Source organism: Eurosta solidaginis, chromosome 2, assembly GCF_040869045.1.
Source record: "Eurosta solidaginis isolate ZX-2024a chromosome 2, ASM4086904v1, whole genome shotgun sequence".
In the NCBI taxonomy this organism is placed as follows: Eukaryota; Metazoa; Arthropoda; class Insecta; order Diptera; family Tephritidae; genus Eurosta; species Eurosta solidaginis.
In genome coordinates this window covers 134,371,011-134,398,568 of record NC_090320.1, presented here as the reverse complement: position 1 = coordinate 134,398,568, position 27,558 = coordinate 134,371,011, and the positions used below count along the sequence as shown (strand labels likewise).

The 27,558-nt window shown below is 37.8% G+C and overlaps 1 protein-coding gene and 1 long non-coding RNA gene across 8 annotated transcripts in view; both read left to right on the top strand.

Annotated features, from left to right (window-relative positions):
* Nucleotides 1-27,558, top strand: part of hgo (homogentisate 1,2-dioxygenase) — a 1,123,318-nt gene that overhangs the window by 628,234 nt on the left and 467,526 nt on the right. The gene's annotated exons all lie outside the window — the stretch shown is intronic.
* LOC137240240 (uncharacterized) lies at nucleotides 4,747-15,596 on the top strand. The gene is made up of 2 exons (XR_010949647.1): nucleotides 4,747-5,618; nucleotides 13,762-15,596. It is a non-coding gene; the product is annotated as an uncharacterized lncRNA (long non-coding RNA).

Here is a 27,558-nt window from a genome sequence, read left to right as displayed (position 1 = left end):
GTGAATATTAATGTAAGTAGCTAAATAAGTGTTAAGTTATGTGCCAGTTTTATGCTTATTGTTAGATATCCTAAAATAAAGTTTAACGTATTTAATTTTATATACTTTACATTAAACATATCCCCAAAGTAGAAGACGTAAGGTAACGTCGAAACGCGTCGGGAATAACAAATATACCCTGTTTTAATTTATGGCCACAAACGCTCATTTTAGCAAACCACATATATGAATCATGTTAATAATTTATCTACAGGTAAAGGCTTGTCGCGAGCAAGCTCTAAACAGTGGCATACCAAGTCTCTGGTTACCATATGATGCACGGTGTACAAAATATATGTTTGTACAAATGAATGAACGTGTCAATAGAATCTCATGCCGTACCAAAGCGAGCCAAAATGTACGTATGTACAATTGTATGAATATGTATGTAAGCGTCAATATATTTTAAGACATTCCAAAACGGGTTGAAATATATGTTTGTACAAATGAATCAATAACTTAATGAGTGAATGCTACACCATCCGCCTTTGAAAGAGTAGACATATATAATTTTGTGCACGAATTATCTATGGCTACTCAAGTTAGGTTAATGGTTTTGAATCCGTTTGTGCTTACTTTGCTTGTTGGTTTTTTTTGTTGTTGTGACATTTAGCTTGATTTCCAAAGAATAGGTTACATTTGTTTTTTTCTCTTTTGTTTTGTTTTATTTTTATTTTTTATTTTTCTTTTGCATTCAATATAAATTTTCTTTGTGTTTATAAGGTTAAAGTGCTTTTATTCTATGAGTTTAAGTATATTTTTATGTATTATAAATTTCTTATTTTTATTAGTTCGATTTATGTTTTCTATGTTTCTATTTTCTACATTGTTTTTATCGATATTTTCTATTAATGTAAAATTATTGTTTTCATCGATATTTACTACTCTAAAGGATCCTTTATACCTACTATCTTACTTATGCCCTGATTCATTTTTCACTAACACTAAATTTCCTAAATTTTTTTCTTTATATTGTGTTTTCCTATCATAACTCATTTTTTGTTTTTCCTTAGCCTGTTTTACTAATTTATATGCTCTATCTTGCGCTATACTTAATTTCTTTGTCGTAAGCCTCATAAATGTATAATGGGCTTACTGTGTTTTCTCTTAAAAATTCGTAAGTCTGGGGTTTTTTGGCAAATACTAGTTCGTATGGACAATAATTATGAACTGTAGATGGGGTAGTATTGTAACAATACGCAAAATATTTATGATATTCATCCCAATCATTTTTGTCAATGGATATGTAGGAACGTACGTATTCATTGAATGTCCTATGAATACGTTTAACTGTGCCTAAAGTATGATGGTAGTAGGGTGTTGACGTTTTATGGTTTATCTTTAGAAGCTTGCATAATTCTTCAAATAAGCTATTTTTATATTCGCTTCCCATTTCCGTTATAATTGCCTTCATGCAACCATAAACTAGGATACAATTTTCGAATATCGCTTTGGCTATTGTTTTTGGGTGTTTGCTGGGTATTGGTATTGCAACCAAATACTTAGTCAAGTCACAAACTATAGTAACTGCATATTCATTTCCATTTTCCGTTATGGGAAGAGGGCCTGTCGTATCTATTTGTACTGTGTCGAACGGTTTTGTGGGCGTTTCGGTTATAATCATGGGCTCTTTCAAATTTTTAATTATTTTATTTTTATTACAATGAGCGCATTTTTTGATATATTTTCTGGTATCATTTTTCATTCCTTTCCAATAGTATTTTTGTTTTATTTTATTTTTCATGCGATTTATTCCTGGGTGTGCACCAAAAACAGGATATTCATGAAATTTGTGAAGAATTTCTTTAATTTTTTCATTATTTGTCACATGCATAACTTCTGGAGCTAATGCTATAATTAAATTTTTGAGAACTTTGGTACCAATTTCTTTAAATGTGTCTACCCGGGTATAATTATCTTTAAACAATTTGTCTCCTAAGGACAACTGTTTTTCCTAAATTGCCGGCAAAGAATTGACCTAAATCAATCTTCGCCTCAACAATTCGATTTTTTATATTAACTTCGCTACAAATTTTCTTTCCTTTTTTGAAACGTAATTTCGGAGGATCGAAAACGAGCTGGACTAGTCTCTTTACTTCATATTTATTTAGCGCTTCAAATATTATTGGGTTCACTTTGTGACTTTTTATTTCTGCATTTTTACTACTGGAATGTTTATTGTTATAATTTTTGTTAGTTTCCGACCTAGTCGTAACTTTTAATATTCTAAACGCTTCTACCGATATTTGTTTTAGTTCTTTAATATCTATGCGTGATAATGCGTCGGCTACATAGTTTTCTGTACCTGAGATATACTCCACCTCGAAATCATATTCTTCCAGATCTAATCTGATGCGAGTTAACTTTTATGACGGATTTTTCATCGAAAATAAAAATGTTAAGGGTCTGTGGTCTGTTTTGACCAAAAATTTTCTACTGTAAATGTATGGTCTAAAATATGTTATGGCCCAATGAATGGCCGCTAATTCCTTCTCAATTGTTGCTTTATTAATTTCTCCTTTAGTAAATGATCGTGATGCATAGGCAATTGGCAATTGTTTTCCTTCATACTCTTGGCTTAATACTGCTCCGGAAGCATATCCACTTGCGTCAGTTGTTATACAAAATTGTTTATTGAAATCGTGATATTGTAGGATATTAGGGCTTATTAACGCAGCTTTCAAATAGTAAAAGGATTTTTTGCAATCTTCTGTCCAGTCGAAAACTATATTTTTCTTGCAAAGCCTTGTTATTATTCTAGAATATTCTGCAAAATTTGGGATAAAACGTCTGTAATAATTGCAAAATGCGACGAATCTCTTCGCCTCATCCGCGTTTTTAGGTGTTGGGTAATTTTTAACTGCCAACTGCGGCCGCCGTGGTGTGATGGTAGCGTGCTCCGCCTACCACACCGTATGCCCTGGGTTCACATCCCGGGCAAAGCAACATCAAAAATTTTAGAAATAAGGTTTTTCAATTAGAAGAATTACATTTTATTTACTTGTCTGTAATCTACAACCATTCTCCATCTTCTTTCTTGGTTTTTCGGGAGTGATTTTTTCGGTACTAATAAAATTGCACTATTGAATTCTGAAATTGAAGGTTGTATTATACATCTTTAACTAATTTGTTTACTTGTTTCAACTCTTATGAGCTTCTGGTATTCTATAATTTTTTACGTAGACTGGGTTATTGTCTTTCATATGAAGTTTTTGTTTGTAAAAAAAATTAAAATGTTGAAAAAATGTCAATGAATTCCGCACATAATGCATTAAGTGCTTTATTTGCAAATTTTGGAAAATGTTTATTTAATGTTTCTAATTGGTCCCTATTGTTGGCCTCATTTTCGAGTTTTTTATTTTTAACTATTGTATAATCATTTAAATTTTCTGTACGAATATTAAAATCTTGAAGTGTTGCATTTTTATCTGTTGTATTTATAATTCTAACAAATGTTTGTTGTTAATTTGCTAGTGTGTTTGCAATAAAAATACCTTCAGACAATTTTTGTTGTGGGATTAATAAATCTGAATTTTTATTTTCTATATGAATTTGTCGAACTTCTTTGTTGTGGGATTAATAAATCTGAATTGTTATTTTCTATGTGAATTGCCGAACTACTTCTGATCGTGCGGGAATTGAAATACTATTGATTGTTGGTTTGTTAGTCTTCTGAATTATTATGTTTTCTGGGTAGTCATATGGTCTTAGTATTAGAGTGTCACCTTCTGTTTGATAATCTAAAATATTTTTTAATGAAATCTAATCCCAATATTCCATCGCATGGGATTGGGAAATTGTCTTTTACTACGTGAAATTTGTGTCTAATTAGTAGGTAACCATCTTTTAAGTCCGCTTTAACCGTGCCAATTCCTCTTACATCTGTTTTTTGAGAATTATTTATCGTGACATTACTGTCAATTTGACCCTTTTTTATTATTGAAATATCCGCTTCCGTATCGATTAGGAGGGTTGATATGGAATCATTCAGAGTTGTTCTGGAAGATATGTAGCTATTAAGGTGTAAATTGAAAATATATAATTTTTTATTTTTTGAGGTGGAGTTTGTTGGTTTTCCTGTTGTGTAACATTTCGGACATTTCTGGTGCTATTGTGGGTATTTCCTCGCGATCCGAAATTTCGACCACATCTTTGGTTATTTTGTCTGTTATTATTATAATCTGCTATCTCCGTTTGTCTTCTTGATGTGCGTCTGCAGCCTAAGGTCTATTCCATGTCTTCTTGATGTTTGTCTGCAGCCCAAGGTCTATTCCACTTATCTAAGCCCCACGCTTCAATTCCGTGTGTTCATAATAATCTGCTATCTTCTTGATGTGTGTCTGCAGGCCAAGGTCTATTCCCCTTCTCTATGCCTTACGCTTCAATTTCATGTGTTCATAATAATCTGCTAGACACACCTTTACGCAAAATCGATAAACTTTAGGCATCCATGTCAAACCCAAAGTGTTGATGGTTTGACTGGTCTCATTGTCAAAGTCTACATCAACTTCATGGTCCTCCACACCAATATTTTGCAGTAAGTGTGAATCATTCGAGTACCACTTTTGTGGGTTGAGGCCATGTTTCCCTAAAATGTGTATTAATTGCTGTTGAATTTCAATTGTTGTATTTAAGTTGTCTGGGCCACCAATTCCGTCATCCACATAAAAGTTGTCCTGTAGAAACTAGGCCCCAGCGGATATTGTAACATATTTTCTATTGCAATTTTTTGTAAGCACTTCGTCGCGTCCTGCTAAAGATGTCTAGCAGACTGCATTGTAAACAGCAGTTTGCCTAAGCAGAACTGGCAGGATCGCCATGTAATGTTTGCGGATAAGAGAATATCAAAATCTAGTTTGCAGTGCCCAGTTAGCGGCACCAGATAGAATTTACTGCCCATCGAAACGCCAGCAGTTGTTTTCTTTCATACAAAATTTTTATGAGCTAAAATACTTACTGTTTAGACCGGCGGTCCAAAACCTTATACTTTTGGGGTAGCCCTAGTATTTCTTTTTGTTTCAATAAGGTTAACAGAGGTGATCGAACGGTTTAAGCTATCTATGTTAAAACATCGCACAGATGAATAAACCGTTCGACAACAACCGGTGCTAACATTTTTATAAGTTTTCCGCCACTTGGATTTTGATTGCTTACCGATCGCACGCAGCCGTCTTGTTCCAGATTTTACAAGGTAACCTGTAATTAAATATTGTTACATATATACATATTAAACAATAATTTATAATTATTAAAAGCACTTTTATATTTTATACAAATAATATATAATTATTAAAAGCACCTTTATACTTAACATTAATACCAACCTTTTTATTATTTTCGTTCCATTGAAACTTGACCGATCAAACTTTCGGAGTTTTTTGGTTCGCGTCAAGACATTTGGTCCTTACAACGCCTTATAAATTGGTGCAAAGCACCAGTGGAAATCCTTGCTAGCCAACCGAGAATTTGGAGTCCAGTTCTGATAAAACAAATTACCAGCGGCTGAATTTAATCAAGGCATAACAACAGCAATTTTTTATCGAAGTACACAATCCACGACAACTACAATAAAATTAAAAGTAAGTGGTTTTAAATTATCAGTGCGCACATGAATAGTTTTATATAAATAATAAAGTGAAAAAAAAAAAATATTTTTTTGTGAAAGTTAAAAGGTGAAACGAGTGTTCTGTGATTTAAAGGAAAAATTTGTACAAGTAACCCTTTTGATCATCAGGTATTTCCCCCCACCAGTGGTAAGGAATACTTGACACGGCTTAAGGGTCTTCAGTGTCACACGCACACACGTACTTGTACAAATCAGTGTTTGAGAGTGATAGAGAAGTGCACGTAATTTTCTGTTGAGGATTAAGTAATCCAACTTACTCTGGAGTTTAGACGTGACTTGCTCTTCATATCCTCTTCACTTCCCACAACAACAACACTGCGCGGTGGTCATAACCCCACTTTAATTAAATTTGCACGGCAGAATTTTTTTTCACACAAAATCACTTCACCGTTTCCATTTTCATTTTTTCGATAATTCAGTTTTACAAAACCTTGGAGTATTTTGCAAAATAAAATACATGCAAGTGATTTAGTGAGCATAGCAAAAAATTTTTTCACCACAAGTAAATTGCAGTGATTTTTTTTTTACAAATAGCCCCTTTTGAATATCAGGTATTACTCCCCACCAGTGGTAAGGAGTACCTGACACAGCTTAAGGTTTTTGCTGAGTTACACACACTCACACATTGTACAATTATTGTTGTTGGAATAAGCACAATACAAGTTGCAAGCAGTTTCTTGCGGAGATCACTTAAATCCCATTTATTTTTTTTTCTTCTCGTTACTTGCACTTACGCTTTAATATTCCACAAACAACAACACTACACTGTGGGCATAACCTCACTTATTTTCCATTTGAATCTTAGCATTTGAAATTACAAAAGCTTGTTCACAAAATCACTTCACGTTATTAAATTAAATACTTTCCAAAGAAACAAAATTAATTTTGGGAAAATAGCTTTGAAAAATTATTCCCATAACTTTAGTGCTTGCAGTAATACACAAGTACATAATTCAAGTTTGGTTGGCGAGCAATAATTTTTTTTAACATAATAACACATACATATACACACATGTGAAATGTAACATTACAGTCCATTTTTCACACTCCTAAAAAACGTTTATTTTCGTTGATTTTTTTTTCCAATAAATTTATAATAATTAAATCATTTTAACATATTTACGATTTATTGGTGGTTATTGCTATTTAATAAACATAGTATAAAGCGGGTTACCTCGATACAGATTCTGTCTCTGTCAAAATAAGCAAGATTTGCAACAACAAAAGCTTGGTGCGTTTCAAATTATTTCAAATTTTCCAAGCATAAAGTAAAAATGGAAGCATTCAACCGCCTAGCAGACACGGTAATTGAATTCGACATAGAATTCTTAAGCAAACCCACAAGCGAACACTCCAAAAATTCGCTGAAAATTCAGCAGCAGGAGTTGAAGTCCATGTGGGAGAAAGCCAAAGCTGCTTTCGAAGCTCTGCTAGTGGCCGAGGACACTAGCGCTAAAGACATTACCGCAATTAAAAAGAAAAATAAATCATGCTATTCCGTTTATGTACGGTGCATGACGAAAATAAATGACCTGGCGGAAAATTTGGAGAAGGTAGAGAAGGAAAGTGAAACCTCCTTCGCTCCACGCAACCTACATTTACCACCGTGTGATACCGATGTATTCAAAGGTGATTATATGACATGGCCAACCTTTCGTGACATGTTCACGGCCATTTATATACTAAATAAGCACCTGTCGCCAATTCAAAAGCTCTATTACTTCATCCAAAAGACACAAGGTGAAGCTCGCGAAATTGTCAAGAAGTGCGAATTGACAAACGATGGTTTTAATGTAGCCTGGAAAAATTTGTGTGACAGGTACGAGAACAAAAGAATCTTAGTCAACACCCAACTAAAAATTTTTTCAATTTTCATGCTGTTGAAACTGAATGCGGCGCGTCCATTAAACGTTTACAGAGGGATATTAACAATTGTATATCCTCATTAGAGAGTCATCGTATTGACATTTCTAACTGGATCCGATAATCACATACCTCTGTTCAACAAAGCTACCTGATGTTACCCTGTCCTTATGGGAACAATCAGTAGAAAATAAAACTGAAACGTCCAAGTGGGCGGATATGGATCGATTCCTCACAAATAGGTTCCAAACCTTAGAATCGGTTTCAGGTTTAAGAGGAATCAAGCCTTCGAAACCACCAAAGGGTCAAAGCAACAAGCATTCCTCTGAACCACCGCCTAAAAAGTTAGGGTCATTCCAAACCACAGTCGCCAAATACGCATGTAAAATGTGCAAAAACAGCGACCACAAAATCCACACATGCCAGAAATTCAGAAATTTGACACCATCTGAAAGGGTTTCCTTTATCAAACGTAACAACTGCTGTTTGAACTGTCTCTCTTCGAGGCATTCCGTGTCAAAGTGTACAAGCTCACACAACTGCAGCACGTGCCATACACGACACCATTCCCTTCTGCATTTGCAGACAGCTCAAACGTAGCCTTCTTCGGCGAAAGCGGCTGTAGAATCATTGGATGTTTCGGCGTCTACGTCGAAACAAGCGCGATTACGCCACAGTACGGAAAAAACAAAAGGTTCAGGAGAAACAATTAATATGAAATCAAATTTCGCGAATACTAGTAGAGGTGTATTACTAGGAACGGCTCGTGTAACCATTCGCTATAATGGTACAGATTTTTCGGCAAGAGCCCTCATAGATTCTGGCTCTGAATGCTCTTTCATTACAGAAAGACTCAGACGCAGAATTAACCTGCCAACTAGGAAAATGCATGCCCAAGTGTCGGGCATCAATAACTCAATCTCTGCGCAGGTAAAAGAGGCATGTGCCATAGAACTGCGGTCACCGGTTGACCCACTTATATCAATTGATGTTATTGTGTTAGTTTTGCCACAATTGACAGGCAATTTACCCACACATGACGTCAGTTCATTAACACAACAGGCATTCCCTGACCTTGTACTGGCGGACAAACGATTCTTTGTCAATGAACAAGTCGATCTTGTTCTGGGCGGAGACATCTACCCGCAAATAATCTTAGGCGGGATTAAGAAAAACATTCTCAGCACACTTTTAGCCCAAGAAACAGTTTTCGGTTGGATACTGACTGGTCGTGCTGATGCAGCCAGCCCAACTAATAATAATCGGGTTTCCTTTTTCAATGAAGTGGCTTTAGACATTCAGCTTAGGTCATTCTGGGAAATTGAGGATATATCCAAGGCAAAATCCCCCACAGTAGAAGAAAAAATATGCGAAGAACTCTACGAGCGCACAACGCAGCGAAACTCAGAAGGAAGATACATCGTGTCCCTTCCGTTCAGAGCGGAATTTCCTGCAGATATTTGCCTGGGGCCCTCATTGAAAATCGCGTGCTCTCAATTTTACAAAATTGAGACGCGACTTAGAAAAAACCCAGAGTTGAAAATGGAATATAATAGAGTACTTATGGAGTACGAGAAAATGGGTCATATGTCGAAAATAACGTCAATACAGTCAGCTGACGCTGTGGACAATTATTATCTGCCTTATCATGCTGTTATTAAAGAAGAGAGTGTTTCAACAAAAGTTAGGGTGGTTTTTAATGCCTCGTCTTCAACTTCGAATGGCGTCAGTCTGAACGAAATTCTTATGCCAAGCCCAGTGCTTCAGTCGGATTTACCGACCTTAATTCTTCGCTGGAGACTTTTCAAATATGTTTTCAACAGCGATATTGAAAAAATGTATAGGCAAATCCTAGTAGAGCCTAACCATACAAAGTACCAACGAATAGTCTTCCGCCCAAGCCCAGATGAACCAATCAGTCTCTACGAGCTTAAAACGGTTACTTTTGGTATAAATTGCGCTCCTTATTTAGCAATAAGGACTTTACTCCAACTGGCGGATGACTCAGAAAGTTCTCATCCAATTGCCTCTAACATTTTGAGAAAAAATATGTACGTAGATGACGTGCTTTCCGGTGGTCATACTATTGCCTCCGCGGTAAAGGCAAGAAATGAAGTTTCAGGGATATTGAAATCAGCCGGGTTTCCTTTACGTAAATGGACCTCGAATAGTAACGAAGTATTGAAAGGCATTCCAAAAGCTCATCTACTGAGCGAAGATTTTTTAGAATTCGAGGATTCCAGTAGCGTGAAAGCTCTGGGCATTAGGTGGAATGCACATTCTGACCAATTCTACTTTATAGCAAAGTCAATAGAAGAAGATTCCACTTTCACCAAAAGGACAGTCTTGTCAACTATAGCGAAACTCTTCGATCCATTAGGGTGGCTAGCTCCTACAATTATTGTCGCAAAAATTATTATGCAAAATATATGGCTCGAGGGTACTGGTTGGGATGAAACGTTATCTTCTTCCACATTAGACAAATGGCACAATTTTGCCAGAACATACAAGGAAATCGACCAGATACGGATTCCTCGATGGGTATTTTATTCGCCAACTGAAAACGTCGACATTCACGGTTTCTGTGATGCATCTGAAAAGGCATATGCCGCAGCAGTCTACTTGCGCGTGGAAAGGGATGACGGCATACTTGTTAACCTGCTTTTAGCAAAGACGAGAGTGGCTCCAGTCAAAACCATTTCGCTCCCAAGATTGGAACTTTGCGGGGCGGTACTACTAGCTGAAATCATCGAATCGATATCCAACAATGTGGACTTCGGCCACACTACGATACATCTTTGGACTGATTCGACGATCGTACTGGCATGGATACGCAAACCCCCATGTTCATGGTCTACTTTTGTATCTCATCGAGTCACAAAAATCTTAGACAAAGTAGGAAATTCGACTTGGTATCACGTGGATTCAGCTACAAATCCAGCAGACTTAGCGAGCAGAGGCGTTTTAGCTCAAGAATTGATCAACAACACTCTGTGGTGGCAGGGACCTTCTTGGCTACAAGAAGATAAGGAAAAGTGGCCAACCCAGGAAACGGACTTCACAACAAACGTTGAGGAAAAACGAGTGCAGGCTCATGCAGCAACAATTAATGACAACATTAGTGATATTCTTGACAGGTTTTCCAGTCTTTTGCGAGCTTTGAGGGTAATATCGTATATTTTGAGATTCCTTCAAAGAACCCATCCGAAAACAAGAGCTTCTAGCCAGCCGGACTCTTGTCTAATTTCATCCGATGAAATTAAAACAACGACGAACCGTCTGATAAAACTAGCTCAGAAGCAACATTACGGATCAGAGATCACGAAATTGAAAGCCAAAGTATCACTTGAGTCTAAAAGCGAAATCCTTTCACTTAACCCTTTCCTTGATGAAAACGAAGTATTAAGGGTTGGCGGGCGACTCGGCGCATCCAAAGATATGCCTTATCCTGAGCGCCATCCAATAATACTACCATACAATTGTAGGTTTACACGTCTATTTGTCCAGTTGGTTCATGAGGATTCGCTCCACGGTGAAAACCAACTCATGCTGCGTATTATTCGAACGCAGTACTGGATTATAAAAGTGAAAACCCTGATTAGGTCAATCATTCACAATTGCAAAATATGTACAATCCATAAGAGACGCGCCCAAAATCAGCTTATGGGTATTCTTCCCCAGTAGCGAACGACTTTCTCGCGCGCATTTACTAATACCGGGGTGGACTTCACAGGCCCTTTCGATATTAAAAGTTATAGTGGGCGCGGGTGTCGCATTTCCAAAGGTTACGCTTGTCTGTTCGTGTGCTTTTCGACTAAGGCCATCCACTTAGAGGGCACTAGCGACTTGAGCACCTCATCCTTTGCAGCAGCTTTTGCTCGATTCGTAGCCAGACGTGGATGCCCCAGAAATGTCTACTCAGACAACGGGACCAATTTCGTCGGAGCGTCACGCGCATTTAAGGCGGAATTTAAAGCCTTTCTGGCTGACGCCCGCACCCAAACACTTTCCAAACATTCCCATCAGGCATTGACTTGGCATTTTATACCACCGGGGGCTCCGCACATGGGGGGGCTGTGGGAAGCTGGGGTGAAAAGTTTCAAAGCCCATTTCAAAAAGGTAGCTTTCAGGCAAAAGTTCACCTTCGAAGAATTTAATACACTATTATGCAGAATTGAGGCGTGTCTTAACTCACGACCCCTCAGTCCGGCCTCAAATGAGCCATCAGACCTTGAACCTCTAACACCAGGGCATTTTCTAGTCGGAGGGCACCTACTAGCCCCTGCGGAAATCAACGTCGATGAAAACCCGGCCTCAATTGTGAACAGGTGGCAAAAACTCAAGGCTTTGCATCAGAACTTTTGCAGAAGGTGGAAAACAGAATATCTTTCAGAACTTCAAAAGCGGACCAAGTGGAAACATTCTAAGTCCAACATAAAAGTGGGAGACATGGTGGTCATACGGGAGGACAGCCTGCCACCCAATGAATGGAGATTAGGGCGAGTTGTCAAATTACACCCTGGTTCCGACAACCGGGTACGCGTGGTAGATGTCCTAACTGAGAGAGGAGAAGTGACAAGACCGCTCGTCAAATTGGTATTGCTACCGTCGAATAGTGCAGAAACCGAAGATACGACAACCCCAAATTTACAGACACAATAAGCACAAAGCAAAGAAGGTACAAACAATATTTAATATCAAAAAAAAAAAAAATTTTGTATGGTCCAGCCTAATGCATGCACGTCAAAGGTTTGTCTTGTCCCTTTAAAAGTGAAAAAAAGGGTGCAGAACATTTTTAGCAACTTCAGCTAATAATATTTTTTCACCTTTTAACTTCACTTCTTTCGGGGCTTTTTTTCGGCTCATGGCCGAACAGACTGCCTGCTGGGTAGTCACCATTATCATATGTACAAAGATACATACCGCGTGCATACGCATTGGACTGACCTCGAAAATCTACTTTTTCAGAAAACAATTTATTTTTAATTTTTTTTTTTTTTTTTTTGCAAGAGCAAAATATTTATTTTTCTTAGGGGGCCACACACTCTACCGCACATACAAACGTATTCACCTAGCTTAATCCGTTTTATGTTGCTAAAACTGCACTATAAGGGTGCCCTCAAAATGTAAATTTTCCTGTCTCTTTTCTTTCGCGAAGTGTATTGGAGGATGGGAAAAGGATATCACAATGGTAAAGGCAGCGTCACTCAAGAAATATTTATCCGCTACCAATTCCATTGAATTCACCCTTTTCCGTCATTTATAAACCGCGCACAATAAAAAAAAAAATTTTTTTCTCACAACATTTGGGACACCCGGGCGCAGTAGCAAGCTAAACTCTAGAATTACCTATTTTAGTTTCACTGGTCGTTCCAGTCCTAACCTTTATTAACACAAAAAAAAAGGGAATTCGCAAGCAAAAAAAAAAAAACTTCTTTGGAAACACCCTAACACACAAGTGCCGTAGGAACATGCCATTTCATTATTTCATTTTCACTATGCACAACAACAAAACTAAATCACACCACCGCCACTTATTGTATGTTTAACGAAAACAATGGCCTTACAGGCTCTTTTACTTGATTGAGGAATCAATTTTGCCTTAATTAAAGGCGCAGATTTTTTTTTCACTTTCCTCATATTATTTCAGTTTTTTATATTTTCACTATCACTCACGAGACTTATTTTTTTGGATTCCCGTGGAAATCCAAAGTCGCAAACGCGAAAACCACACCCGCACGTAAAAACATTAAAACATTAAACCGTAACGTTTCACTTTTAATCAAAAACTTCCGGCTTCATCATTATAGGGATATGCATATGCTATCGAATATGTACTAAATTCGATACATTTGCATGATAGTATAGGCACTGGATACCATCAATTTTTCGGTCAATCGTTATGGTCACTGACCATTACGATCAAGTTTGACCAAGAATTGGGTGCACATCAAGATAAATGTATAGAACTGAATGAATGGCATGTGTGGGTGATTTTCTAGGGCACTTTTCGAAGCGTTTTTCTTTCTTCGTTGGATTTGTGTTGAGGGCGCCAGGATATCATTTGTTAGCCAAATGAACTTGTTTGACAATAGCTCAATGGCTATTTTGCTAGTAAATTAGTTAACCCTGTTTCCACCAACCATCAATAAGAGAGTCAAACATGCAAATATTGCTCGCCACCAAAAACAAAAAAAAGCAAATCGCTGCAATGGAAAAATTATTATTTACAGAAATGACGCGTTTCACCACCATTCGCAAACGGGCTGAAGCAAACCATTACGCATTGGTATGTCGTGTATGCGGTAACCGGCACCCGCTTAGAGTATGCCCAGTTTTCCGGGCGAAAGAACCAGCCGCACGTTTACGCGATACTCACATATATAATTATTGCACTAATTGCTTATCAGAGGCTCACCTCGCATCTCAATGCACCAACGAGGGATTATGCCGTCGATGCAGCGAGCACCATCACACAATGCTCCATATAGACCACATTGGGGAAGCACCAAAACGCCAACGACGACCACGACGACCCAAGGGAAATGACGCCGATGACAGCGATGCAATCTCGTTGTACGCCTCTGAAGTAGGAAACGATACTCATTCTGGAGCGGAAACGTTCGCTTTCCGCCTAGAAAACCTAGCTGGAGTGGAATCACATGCATTCCCCCCAGCTATAGTCGGCGGATCGGAACCTCAGCGTTTCCGACCGCAACTTCAGCACGAAATAAAAAGAACCAGCGGATTGGAAATGAAAACTTTCCAACCGTCTAATAGAAAGAGCGCAAAAGCCCGACAGAGATCCCGTAAACACCGTCAACACGAGAGAGTGGAATCTTCAGCATTCCACCTCACGCCTTCGAGGAATTTCCGGTCCGGAAGAGTGGCCCCAGTAAGAGCGCCACCACAACCAGTTCAGTCCCTCACATCAGTGGCTCCAACCGCGGTGGTGAAAATTGAAGCCCGAGGGCGTCTGCATCTCGTGAGGGCATTGATCGATCCCTGTGCCACCACCTCAATAATCAGCGAAGATTTCGCGCGAGAGCTGCAGCTAAGTGTGACCTACATAAATCGCCAGATGGGCTGCTTCATCAAGTTGCGCGGGAAGCATGGTCAATCCACGACCATCACCACGCACGCAGTATGCCTCCGGAAGTTCAATCGACGCACGCCACTAACCACACTAGATGCCACAATAGCGGGGAAATATTCAAATCTACGTTTGGCGGACCCGCGCTTCCACGTCGCTGCTCCAGTTCGTCTCGTGCTGGGGGCAGACATTTTTCCTAAAATTTTTCTAGGGGTCATTCCAGCTGGAATACTGGGTCCACTACTGGCCCAAAATACTATATTTGGATGGGTCCTGTCGGGCGCGTGCTAACTATATACGTATTTTTTATTTATTTTATCATTTTTTCTTTCTTTTCGCATTTATATTCAGATGAACCTAAAAATGAATTCACAGTAAATTTTGAATATGCATACTTATCTGATTTTTTTTTTTAATGAATAAATGTGCCATTGAAATTTGAAACCACCTTTGTTCCTATTTTTTTTCTTTTCTCTCTCTAGCCTAGGTACAAGGTTCCAGGACTAGGCGATAGAAATACTTAGATAATAAGAAGTAGCCTTCAGTAGTCAATGGAACACGGCGGTGCAAGCGTTCGGTTCTAGTTCAGGGTTGCGTGACGCAAGGGGGCCGGCATGTTTAGACCGGCGGTCCAAAACCTTATACTTTTGGGGTAGCCCTAGTATTTCTTTTTGTTTCAATAAGGTTAACAGAGGTGATCGAACGGTTTAAGCTATCTATGTTAAAACATCGCACAGATGAATAAACCGTTCGACAACAACCGGTGCTAACATTTTTATAAGTTTTCCGCCACTTGGATTTTGATTGCTTACCGATCGCACGCAGCCGTCCTGTTCCAGATTTTACAAGGTAACCTGTAATTAAATATTGTTACATATATACATATTAAACAATAATTTATAATTATTAAAAGCACTTTTATATTTTATACAAATAATATATAATTATTAAAAGCACCTTTATACTTAACATTAATACCAACCTTTTTACTATTTTCGTTCCATTGAAACTTGACCGATCAAACTTTCGGAGTTTTTTTGTTCGCGTCAAGACACTTACTTACACTAATACTTACAAACTAAGTATAACGCACATATACATTCAATTCAGTTCCCTGGGAACTGCTTTCTAAACATAATTAAAATTGGCTGTGGAATGTGCAACGTAAGCATAAATAAATCATGTTAATAATTTGTCTATAGGTAAAGGCTTGTCGCGAGCAAGCTCTAAACAGTGGCATACCAAGGCTCAGGTTACCACATGATGCACGGTGTACAAAATATATGTTGTCATTAGAATCTCATGCCGTACCAAAGCGAGCCAAAATATACGTATGTACAATTTTATGAATATGTATGTAAGAGTCAATATATTTGAAGACATTGTAAAACGGGTTGAAATATATGTTTGTACAAATGAATGAATAACTTAATGAATGAACGCTACACCTTTCCCTTGGCTAGCTTCCAACAAGTGCATCATGCATCATCACTGAATCATTGATAACAAGAAATACGACCATACGTATAACGTCATCAAACTTAACGCGTATTATTATTTTTCCGTGGCACTCAACTTCACCAACAGAAAAACCCATCAATTTTTCATTACACGGAATAACACATGAACCGCACTTTTCGGCAATCGACCGCTTCACCAAGGATTTGCTGCTACCCGAATCAATTAGCGCTTTACACTTCACCTCTAGTTTGCCTATAATTAAAATATCTTTACACAATTCCATACACATCTTTTCGTAATCGATTTTATTTATTATTGTCTCACTTTCTACACTTTGCTTACCAACCTCCTGCTCTTCACCTGCATTATAATGTACTCGATCGATTTGTTTTGCTACACTCTTCGCTCTTGTCTTCGCACAATTCTTAGCTATGTGCCCTCTTTCGCTGCATTTGTAACATATCGGTCCAACTACGATTGTTTTGTTAATATCACCCAAAATATGCGAACTTTGCTGCATTGAAATTCTTTCATTTCGACCTTCTACATTAGCAGATAAATTTAAAAGAGATTGCAACAAATCTGCACATTTTGAAAACTTCATTACATTCAATGTTTTACGCAAATTGCTATCGGCTAATATGTTTATAATATATCTACTTACTGAGCAGTCATCAATATTCCCTCTACGACCTATAGCGAGCATATTGTAATAATACTCAATCAATGTTTCACTTTTTTTATTATTGTATTCATCATGCGAATATGGGTATCAGCCGAATTACTTACGTATGGGAAATCTGTCAACAATGCTGACACAAACTCACTCCATTTCCTAAATGCTGGTTGAGCATCTGCCCATCGCTTTGCAACACCACTCAACCTACTGAGAACCGCAAGAATTACGAATATATCGTCCCAGTGATACATTTCTCTCAACTGCTCAACTCTCTCAATGAACTGAATTGACCAATATTTATTGTCGGTAGGGTTGAAAATTGGCAGAATCGCTGCTATTTCACTCGGCTTATGTGTATATGTGTTTGTCATCGCATGCGAGCATCTATCTTTCGCTGTCGAATTTGAAATTACCAGCTGTATGGTGTCATGCACAAAATGCGATCCATTTGACCCTTTGTACCTGAATACGATGAAATAAGCTGCTGCGCTGTTGGATACGCTGACTGCGCAGTTGAATACGGCGACTGCGTTATTGCATATGGCAAAGTTGAGTACGAAAAGTACGGTTGTTGTGACGTTTGTGGCATATACGAGTATTGCGGTGCAGGGGGAAAATTCCATTCAATTCGCGCTGAAAACGACGTAGGCAATGCTGTCGACGCTGGCGTTGTCACCGATGCTACTTGCGACACGAACGCTACCGGCGCCTGTGTGACTACGAGCGGCGCTGAAACACACGTTGCCCTATACAAATCGATGCAGTTACCTGTATTTGGTTCAAGAACACTTGATCCTCCTGGACGCATGGCCTGCAACTGTGCACTTAGCGTATCTATCGCCCCATGTAGCGCGCTAACTTGCACCACCAGCTACGTTATGACCACAGCGTCGTCCCTGGACTGCTGCTCACTCTGCTTCAGATTCGCGTTACTTGCCTGTGTTACCGCTGCACCCACTTGCATATAAGGCTCCAGCATTGGCGTCAATAATGTTTCGTCTACTTCTTGTAATCTGCTGACCAATTCGGTTTTTGTGCCACTTGTCTTAATTTGCAGTTTATGCAGTATTTCTTTTAAGTCTACAACCGTCAACCGATTTAGGTCCATGAACACTTCTGAGAACTGTCACTACGACAATTTTGGATGACCAACTTTATTGAATTCAGTTTAACGAATGACTCCCTTTACATTTCATAAAATGATACAACTTAAGCTCGGAATAATATTTCAGTACAAAATAAAGAGAGAATGAATATAAAGAATGAATGAGTAGATAATAATAGAAGTGAGAGGACAGGGCTGCCAATGAACATGAAAGTGCACGATGACATGTGTTTGTACGATATGGGAATCAAATGAAAGGTGTTAATGAGTATTTTAAAAGGGAGCAGGCCGTAGTTCTAAAGGTAGACGCCTTTTCGAGATACCGTCATAAAGGAGGATCAGGGGTGACTCCATAACGTGTTTGTATGATGTGGATATCAAACTAAAGGTACTAATGAGAGTTTTAAAAGGGAGTGGCCCTTATTTCTATAGGTGGACGCCTTTTCGAGATATCGCCATAAAGGTGGACCAGGAGTGACTCTAGAATGCGTTTGTATGATATGGGTATCAAATGAAAGGTGTTAATGAGTATTTTAAATGGAAGTGGGCCATAGTTCTATGGGTGGACGCCTTTTCGAGATATCGCCATAAAGGTGGACCAGGGGTGACTCTATAATGCGTTTTACGATATGGGTATCAAATGAAGGGTGTTAATGAGTATTTTAAAAGGGAGTGGGCCTTAGTTCTAAAGGTGAACACCTTTTCGAGATATCACCATAAAGGAGGACCAGGGGTGACTCTATAACGTGTTTGTATGATATGGGTTATCAAATTAAAGGTACTAATGAGGGTTTTAAAAGGAAGCGGGCCTTAGTTCTATAGGTGGACGCCTTTTCGAGATATCGCCATAAAGGTGGAACAGTGGTGACTCTAGAATGCGTTTGTACGATATGGGTATCAAATGAAAACTGTTAATGGGTATTTTAAAAGGGAGTGGGCCTTGGTTCTATAAGTGGTCGCCTTTTCGAGATATCGACATAAAAGTAGACCAGGGGTGACTCTAAAATGTGTTTGTACGATATGGGTATCAAATGAAAGGTGTTAGTAAGTATTTTAAAAGGGAGTGATCCTTAGTTCTATAGGTGGACGCCTTTTCAAGATATCGGCATAAAGGTGGACTAGGGGTGATTCTATAACGTATTTGTACGATATGGGTATCAAATTAAAGGTACTAATGGAGTGGTCCTTAGTTGTAAATGTAAAGGCGTTTGGAGATATCGACCAAAACCTGGACCTGGGTGACCCAGAATATCATCTGTCGGGTACCGCCAATGTATTTATATATGTAATACCACGATACTGTTCTTGCCAAAATTCGAAGGGCTTTTGATTTCGCCCTGCAGAACTTTTTCATTTTCTTCTACTTAATATGGTAGGTGTGACACCCATTTTACAAAGCTTTTTCCAAAGTTATATTTTGCATTAATAAACCAATCCAATTACCATGCTTCATCCCTTTTTTTATATGTGGTATAGAATTATGTCATTTTTTTAATTTTTCGTAATTTTCGATATCGAAAAAGTGGGCGTGGTCATAGTCGGATTTCGGCCATTTTTTATACTAAGATAAGGTGAGTTCAGATAAGTACGTGAACTAAGTTTAGTAAAGATATATCTATTTTTGATCAAGTTATCGTGGTAACGGCCGAGCGGAAGGACAGACCGTCGACTGTCTATAAAAACTGGTAAAATTTTTTTTTTAAAAAGTGGGTGTGTTCGTAATCCGATTTTGCTAATTTTTATTTAGCGCACATACAGTAATAGGAGTAACGTTCCTGCCAAATTTTATAATGATGTCTTCAACAACTGCAAAATTACAGCTTGCAAAACTTTGAAATTACCTTATTTTAAAAGTGGGCGTTGCCACGCCCGTTGTCCAAAATTTTACTGGTTTTTTATTCTGCGTCATAAGGCCAACCCACCTACCAAGTCTCGTCGCTTTAGCCGTATTTGGTAATGAATTATCGCACTTTTTGGGTTTTTCGAAATTTTCGATATCGAAAAAGTGGGCGTGGTTATGGTCCGATTTCGTTCATTTTAAACAGCGATCTGAGATGAGTGCCCAGGAACCTACGTACCAAATTTCATCAAGATGCCTCAAAATTTACTCAATTTATCGTGTTTACGGACGGACGGACGGGCGGGCATGGCTAAATGAATTTCTTTTGCGCCCAGATTATTTTGATATATAGAAGTCTATAGCTATCTCGATTAGTTTATGCCGTTACGGATTACCGTTATGCGAACAAAATTAATATACTCTGCCAGCTCTCCTCAGCTGAGTATATAAAGTTGTTCAGGATCCGCTATCATTTGCTGTAGCAACGTTTCCAACACCAAATACCAAAAATTCTGAACTCCCTTAATATTTTTTATGTACTCATTATTCATGAAGTTGCCCTAGATAAACTTGAAGTGTGCTTCAATTTGAAGGTATATGAATGGAAGACGAATCTTTTCTGATTGGAACTCTTCATTTAAGGTATTTATAATTTTAAGAATATAGGCGAGAAACAGCATATACGCTTTTATTTCGGGTCTGACATTAAATTGGCTAATTTTATTGCACTAAAGCCACTTACTTCGAGTCACGCACAATGTTACACGACAAAGCGATCTATGTAAAACCGGTCAATAGCTATCGGCTCTGCTGGGGAGAGTTACTGAAAACCGATTGCCATTCATAGGGTGTTCAAAAAAGCAAATTTTTTTATCTGTGTTGCGTATTGTTATGAAAGTAAAAAAATTCAAATCAAAGTATCAAAATCGTGACGGCTCGCCCAAAAAGGCCCAAAATTTAAAACAAAAAGGACCAGCGGACCAAACGCGGTTGGAGCGGACCAAATTTGGTCCAAATGGACCGAAAGTGGCAACCGTGGTGGCGCGACTTCACACATATGTAAAAATGCTAATTACTTCAGCTCTCTTCCCAACCAAAAGCATGAGTGTGTATTAGCATCAGGTGGAAGTAGTGATAGAACTTTTAGAAAAATTATCGGTACCGGCACTCGTATAAAATACTCTGAGCAAAATATCGATGCTAGTACTCATACTCAGTAAAAGGTATCGAGTATACTCTGAAGTACTCACAGAATTTTCACCAAAAGTGAAGAAACTTTTTTAAAATGAGATCGTATGTTTTGAATTTAATAGAAAACGGATAAGGAAAATTCAGTTTGGTCGTAACCGAACATTATATACCCATTTGTGTGCTGTTAAATATATTTTGAGGATACATTTAAGAAGAAACGTTCAAAATTTTTTTATTTTTCAGTGAGAAAAAAGTTTTTCTAAAAAGATTCGCCCCTCGGCAGTGGTTTGGCAAGCACTTCGAGGCTATTTCTCCCATGAAAAGCTTCCCAGTGAAAAAACATTTGCCTTGCAGATGCTGCTCCGAATCGTCATGAAATATGTAGCACGAAGCAAATTGGAAGAGAAGCTGGGTCTAAATCTCCTCGGAGGTAACTCGCGTCCAGCATTTTTTATGGCATGAAACGTTTTGTGGAGAGATTACCTAAATAGAACTTATGTACTTTTCACTGCCATATCCACCAGTAGGTTGTCGTAACAGTGCTTCGCCCCATCCAATAAGTGCGACCACATCATCGATATCCCCTAAAGGGAGTCCAAAGAAACCTGCAGTTTCAACAGGGGTGGACCACAGAAAAAGGGGTGTTAAAGGCGTCGCCTTTTTAAGTGGTAATGAGCGCCTCTTTAACTTTAACCCAAGTGCTGCAGCAAGAGATTTGAGGATTTTTTTACGGCACCCGGGCCGTAGAGAGAAAATCCGGGCCCGGGACTAAACAATTTACGGGCCCCATATAAAAAATCCACTAATACATTTCATTAACTTGAATTAATGAGTCTCATTCATGAATCATTACACTGCGTTACAAAAACCAGCTTTAGTTCTGTCCTATGAATCAAATATACTTTTTTCGGAAAGGGGAGAAAAAATAAAAATACACGTGTATCGGCGATTTTCTTATACAAGTCAGAATTACTTTTTTATGTATAAAGTATAAAGCTCATAGTGTCCGTCTGTCCGCCATAAACAGTTTAGTGTTAGAAAGTTACTATTGATAAACTACAAATATATGGAGTAGGATGGTTCGAAAAACAACTTTTTTTCGGAACGCTTTTGTAATTTAAAAATTTGGAGTCCCTTCACGTTATGCCGAAAAAAGTGAAAAAAAAAAATAATGAAAATCGCCGATACACGTGTATTTTTATTTTTTCTCCCCTTTCCGAAAAAGTATATTTGCTTCATAGGACAGAATGTGTGTAACGCGGTGTTATTGATGGATTACATCAAACAATTTTTTGCCACGTCAACTAAATGATTTTTGGACTAAAAGCTGACAATAAAATTATAACAGTATACTTACTATTTATACTATTTTATTGTAACGTAGAAATAAAATTCTCTTTTAACAGCCACATATTTTTTCAAAAAATATTTTCTAGTTATTTGGTAACATTTTAATACATTTCTGATAAATCTAATGATGATTATGAACTTTAATTATTAAATATAGAAAGTTCGGATATCAAAAACTGGCTTTACTTCCTTTTTTCACTGCAAAATTTTTATAATAATATCAAAATTTAACTGTCTTGCCAAAACGGATTCAACACAAAGCGTGGCAAGTCCTGAAACTCGCTCTTGAGATGAACACGATCTATGAAAGTTTTTGATTCTTGAAAGGACGCTGAAGGAACATTCTGCACTAGCTACAGTGACAGGTATAGTGCAAAAGATACGTAAAGCAACACAAATGTTGGGGAAAATCGTATACAGATTTTGTATATATGTAGATGGCATTTAGCCATTCCAATGGTGACAGACCTTTATCAAAATTTGCTTCGCGAATGTGTTTCAAGCGAATTATTTCGCATTATAAGAATTGAGAAATGTCCGACTTGTATTTTTCGACAAATTTTGCTGCGCACGCCCGAACCGTAGTTTCATCCATGTCTTCAAATTGCCACGAGAGGAAAACGTCTCGCTCAAATTTAACATAGCTGCAAATCGTTCAGTAATGCCAGTTACTACCGAATCAACGATCACCAGGATTGTATTGTTTTTAAAATCAGACTCTGAATCATCCGTAATCATCTCATTTAAATTATCTTCAGAATGTCTTTCGGGTTTTCTCTTTCGAATGTCCGGAAAGTTTGGCGAGATGTTCAATTGAATAGCAACTGTTTCGCATTCGTTTAAAATTGTTTCCCATTGGCTCTTGATCGACTTCAAATCAGCTAATAAGGCATCTAGATGTCGGACCTCAACATCTATGGTGGCGTCTCTAGTTTGGATGACCACGTTTCTTTCATTAATTAGTATTAATTCGAACTTGTTGATGTACTTGAGAATACCGGTAACATCGCCGTATGCTTGCGCAGTCAAATTTGGCCTTTGGCTGAAAGACTATGAAGAGAGCTCGGTACATTTTTTTGAGGATGTCTCATCGTTGTGGAGTGCTGGAGAAAATAGTAAACCATTTTTGTACAACTCCGAAGAAAGTAATTGCAGCCGTACAACATTATGCAGCATCAATACCACATACATTGAGACTGTGGGTTGCACAAGGCGAATAATCAGCATTCGAGTTTTTGTCGAGAATGACGTAGTGCTCCGTTGTAAGCTCCTTTTATATTGGCGCCGTTATCGTACCCTTGTGCACGCCAATCTTTTAATGGGATTTCATGTTTACCTCGAGTATGGCAAATTAGATCAGCGATTTTCTGACCAGTTTTTTGGTTACAATTCACGAAAGACAAAAATCGTTCTTGAATTGTAAAATTTGTTGCTTTCGAATTGGAATGGAGTTAGCGCAAAATGAACGTAGTAAACGTGACTAGAATCAGGTATAGCATCAACGATAATAGCAAAATACTTGGCTTTCTTGGCTTGATCTAATATATTTTCCCTCACGTGCTTTGCACAAATTTCTATAAACCCGTTCTGAATGTCTGGCGAAAGATAATGAACTTGTAAACGTTTGTGCTGCTGTTGTGAAATCCTAAATTTCTCCAAATAATCTCTAAGTATCGGATCATATTGGCTTATGAGATCTTATATGCCCAAAAAATGCCCATGGTTTCGTTCACCAAGATGTATACTTTCGCCTTTGAAAGCTAGGCCTCTTTCAACCAAAAAAAAATAGTGTCCAAAATTCTATATAAAATTTCTTTCCACTTTTGAATTTCAGTGATTAGCTGTTCATTGATAAGTGTATCAATCGTAGCCTCCTTTTGAATTAGATTTTGTAAAGATCGCGATTGAATATAACATTTAATGTGATCTTGAGTATTTTCGTGTGATGGCAGTTTATCTTATAGCTTCTTCCATACCTGGAATTTCGAATATCCACAGAACAAATTTTAGGTCGATTTAAAGTATTGGTGCTTAACAGACGACATGGTAGGCAATAAAAAGCATTGCTACTGGCACTCCAAACTACCCAGTCACGCTCCACTTTCTCTCCACTTGGCAAGATTCTGTTTAACAACGAGGTAGGAAATGCCTCGTCATGACAATCACGTAGAAAAATAATAGGACACTTTTGATGACCTCGACGAATTATTTCGTTGACTTCTTCAGATCGCAAAAACTCATTATTCACGGTACCTATATCGAAGTAGTTTAAATAATCTGTACTTTGATACAGAGTTGGTGGTATTGTTGGAACACTTTTTGTAGATGAACTTTACGATTTCGGATTCATCATACATTTTTGTTTGATGTTTTTATTGTCTCCTCAGGCCGTGGCAAAAAATCATTATCAATATTCGTTGCTTTTGAAATTCGGCTTCAAATTTGCACATGGAACAACTAAAGATTCTCCTGAATTAAAAAAAAATGCCTTAGTACCTCTAAATCGCGGGCCCCCTGAGAAACACATTTTTGTTTGATGTTTTTATTGTCTCCTTAGGCCCAGGCAAAAAATCATTATCAATATTCGTTGCTTATGAAATTCGGCTTAAAATTTGCACATGGAACAACTAAAGACTCTCCTGAATTAAACAAAATAATGCCTTAGTACCTCTAAATCGCGGGCCCCCTGAGAAACACATTTTTGTTTGGTGTTTTTATTGTCTCCTACTAAAGGAGAGTGAGGAGAGTGAACTAAAAAAAATGCCTTAGTACCTCTAAATCGCGGGCCCCCTGAGAAACGCCGGGCCCGGGGGGAATCCCCCCTAGTCGGATCTGGTCACACCCAGTATTTTTGGTCGTCGGTAGCGTATTGCCATCGAGGTGGATGTCCAATATGGTCGACATTTGTTTTGTATATGTTGTAAATAAGGCCGCCTATGATTTGGCCGGTGAAAATATTAAGTTTCGCGAGGCGAAAAAACTGCAGAAATCAGGGATATGGTTGTTTATTTTTTACATAGGTGGGTTGGCCGGGACCTGAAGCCATTATCCTGCAGGCATCGGCGTAGGAAATAATGTTTAACTCCTTCTGGTGGGTAAGAGAGCTTCGATATGTAGAAGCTAAACGAAAGCGGCGATAAAACACCACCGTGTTTAATTCTCCTAAGTTTAGATGTTACGTTCCTGAATTGCACAAATACCTGCCTACCAAACAGATAAATTGCGGTCCACCTTTTGAGACTAGGAGGAAGAGGGGACCTTAGAAGTCTTGCATGAACCTGCCGTGGTTGACTGTATCAAAATCTTTTGATAAGTCTATCTCTTCTGGTAGTATTGTTGCGTACCATATTTATATAGAAAATTTGTTAAGATTAAAACTGTAATCCTCTTTTCTTTAAAGTAGGCGTGGTCCTTATCTTCTTTTGATCGGATCTATATATGTATATTGCTTTTGATATTGCAAAGTGGTATCAACGGATTTTGATTACTGGTTAGAAAAACTTTCAAGTTGTCTTCTGCTTAATGTGAATTTTACAAAATTGTAATAAATTTATATTGTAAATCGCAAGTTTTTATCCAGTCGTCAAGTTTCCCCACTTCATCAACATTTGTTAAAACATTGTCCCTTTTCTCCATTTTTGAAAGTAGACGTGGATATAATCTGATGTCGACCATTTTAAATACCTATATGACGTCGAAGATGCTGCAAAAGCTGCTAGAAAGAAAAAGCACTATTGCATGACAAGTTAAAATGTATTGAATTTTTACGGAGTTAGGAATTCTGGACAATAAACACATACTTTTCTTTTATGTACTATCATATGCAGAAATCGTGTCCCATTCCACCATCATCAAAAAGTCGGTGGTGATTTATAGAGTGTTTTCTATAAGTTTTTGTTGCAAAAAAAGGTGCGAGACAATTTAATTTTTTTTACATTACGAATGATCTTAAAAGCTAAAAAGAAGTTCAGTGCAAGCCGACAATTTTACCATAGGAATTTTCCATTGAAAAGTCCTGCTTTTTAAAATCATGATTTGCAGCAAATTGAATATCGAATGATTTTATGAAATGGGTAAATAATAAGACAATCACCCTTATCGCGAGTTTTATTTCCACATGAAAATATTCACAGTTTTTGTTCACCCTATCGCAGAGGGTGGTGAAACAATTTTTCATTTTGAAAAAGATTTCACCTTATCGGCAACTCTTTGTTCGGGCGAAATGAATAGCGGGGAAACACAAATTTGTTCTCTTATATTTTACAGGCGAACGAGAGAAAAGCAAAATGTGAGTAATTTTTTGTTTTGAAATTTGATATTCTTATAATTATATGTACTTTTATTATTAGGAGTAAATCAATAAATAATGCACAATCGAAAATGCTGCTTGACAATATGATGGGGAATAAGTGGCGGACTTCTGGAAGCAGCTAACTTTATGTTTAAATAGCCTTTGTCCACCAGTTAAGAGTGAAGCTGAGTGGAAAAAATTAAAAATCCTTTATTGCTAAGTATGCAAATTAAATTTTTTATGACAGTTTATCTTTTTGTAGGTATGGAATAACCAAAAAAGATATGTACGAACGAAGGCGTCTAAAAATGCAATTTATGCGAAGGGGACAAGAGGCGGGCCCAACATCCTACAACTCCTAGTATTCCGAACTTTGTTAAAAATCGTGTGCAGTTTGACGTTGCTCTTTTAAAGGCCAAGTTATCCATTGTGGACAAAGCAACGGTTCCAATGTTCAGCAACTCTGAAAGTACCTCACTGAAACAAAATTGGATAAGACGCACCTCATGGTTCTTTCCAATGCCTTTTCGATGTCCTCCCTGTGCTAAAAACGAAGACATGCGCTCAAATTTACAATATTTGGAACTCCAAATAGTATCAAGGAGTTTTTAAGACTATCTAGCAAATATTTGAATACCGGCTTGTTTAGCCTATATTATTGCCGAAAACAAACTGAAAAAATGTTGGCATTTTATTTAAAAGTGCTGAAAATATTAATTTTTAACTTACAGTGGATCACTTTGTAACATTCACTGCAACAACTTACACTTTATAAATTATTAATTTATGACATGGAGAAGTTGGTCGTTTCCTGACTGGTCGGTAGACTAATAGTTTGGTTATTTTTAAACTAAAATCTTTTACATAAGGTTTCCCTTGCATGACCGTGCAGGAAAATTACTGGCATGCGATAAATTTTTGTTTGATAAAAGAAGACTGGGTAGCACTTTTATCTACAAACTGTTTTACCCACCATCGTTGCTTTTGACATTTAGGATATGACAGCCTAAGTCTGCTTCA